The sequence below is a fragment of the Oncorhynchus mykiss genome, chromosome 8 (genome assembly GCF_013265735.2).
Source record: "Oncorhynchus mykiss isolate Arlee chromosome 8, USDA_OmykA_1.1, whole genome shotgun sequence".
NCBI classification, from domain to species: Eukaryota; Metazoa; Chordata; class Actinopteri; order Salmoniformes; family Salmonidae; genus Oncorhynchus; species Oncorhynchus mykiss.
Window position 1 is genome coordinate 57,400,915 of NC_048572.1, and position 1,934 is coordinate 57,402,848.

A 1,934-nucleotide genomic window follows, 5' to 3' on the forward strand; every position below is an offset into this window, starting at 1 on the left:
TATGTGTCTGTATACTAAGTGTCTGTATGTGTCTGTATACTAAGTGTATGTATGTGTTTGTATACTAAGTGTATGCATGTGTCTGTATACTAAGTGTCTGTATGTGTCTGTATACTAAGTGTCTGTATGTGTTTGTATACTAAGTGTCTGTATGTGTCTGTATACTAAGTGTATATATGTGTCTGTATACTAAGTGTCTGTATGTGTTTGTATACTAAGTGTCTGTATGTGTTTGTATACTAAGTGTCTGTATGTGTTTGTATACTAAGTGTCTGTATGTGTCTGTGTACTAAGTGTCTGTATGTGTTTGTGTACTAAGTGTCTGTATGTGTTTGTATACTAAGTGTCTGTATGTGTCTGTGTACTAAGTGTCTGTATGTGTCGGTATACTAAGTGTCTGTATGTGTCTGTATACTAAGTGTCTGTATGTGTCTGCATACTAAGTGTCTGTATGTGTTTGTATACTAAGTGTCTGTATGTGTTTGTATACTAAGTGTCTGTATGTGTCTGTATACTAAGTGTCTGTATGTGTCTGTATACTAAGTGTCTGTATGTGTTTGTATACTAAGTGTCTGTATGTGTCTGCATACTAAGTGTCTGTATGTGTTTGTATACTAAGTGTCTGTATGTGTTTGTATACTAAGTGTCTGTATGTGTCTGTATACTAAGTGGCTGTATGTGTCTGTATACTAAGTGTCTGTATGTGTCTGTATACTAAGTGTCTGTATGTGTCTGTATACTAAGTGTCTGTATGTGTCTGTATACTAAGTGTCTGTATGTGTCTGTATACTAAGTGTCTGTATGTGTCTGTATACTAAGTGTATGTATGTGTTTGTATACTAAGTGTATGCATGTGTCTGTATACTAAGTGTCTGTATGTGTCTGTATACTAAGTGTCTGTATGTGTCTGTATACTAAGTGTCTGTATGTGTCTGTATACTAAGTGTCTGTATGTGTCTGTATACTAAGTGTCTGTATGTGTCTGTATACTAAGTGTCTGTATGTGTCTGTATACTAAGTGTCTGTATGTGTCTGTTTGTGTCTGTATGTGTTTGTATACTAAGTGTCTGTATGTGTCTGTATACTAAGTGTCTGTATGTGTCTGTATACTAAGTGTCTGTATGTGTTTGTATACTAAGTGTCTGTATGTGTCTGTATACTAAGTGTATATATGTGTCTGTATACTAAGTGTCTGTATGTGTTTGTATACTAAGTGTCTGTATGTGTTTGTATACTAAGTGTCTGTATGTGTTTGTATACTAAGTGTCTGTATGTGTCTGTGTACTAAGTGTCTGTATGTGTTTGTGTACTAAGTGTCTGTATGTGTTTGTATACTAAGTGTCTGTATGTGTCTGTGTACTAAGTGTCTGTATGTGTCGGTATACTAAGTGTCTGTATGTGTTTGTATACTAAGTGTCTGTATGTGTCTGTATACTAAGTGGCTGTATGTGTCTGTATACTAAGTGTCTGTATGTGTCTGTATACTAAGTGTCTGTATGTGTCTGTATACTAAGTGGTTGTATGTGTCTGTATACTAAGTGGTTGTATGTGTCTGTATACTAAGTGTCTGTATATGTTTGTATACTAAGTGTCTGTATGTGTTTGTATACTAAGTGTCTATATGTGTTTGTATACTAAGTGTCTGTATGTGTTTGAATACTAAGTGGCTGTATGTGTTTGTATACTAAGTGTCTGTATGTGTTTGTATACTAAGTGTCTGTATGTGTTTGTATACTAAGTGTCTGTATGTGTCTGCATACTAAGTGTCTGTATGTGTTTGTATACTAAGTGTCTGTATGTGTTTGTATACTAAGTGTCTGTATGTGTCTGTATACTAAGTGTCTGTATGTGTCTGTATACTAAGTGTCTGTATGTGTTTGTATACTAAGTGTCTGTATGTGTCTGTATACTAAGTGTCTGTATGTGTTTGTATA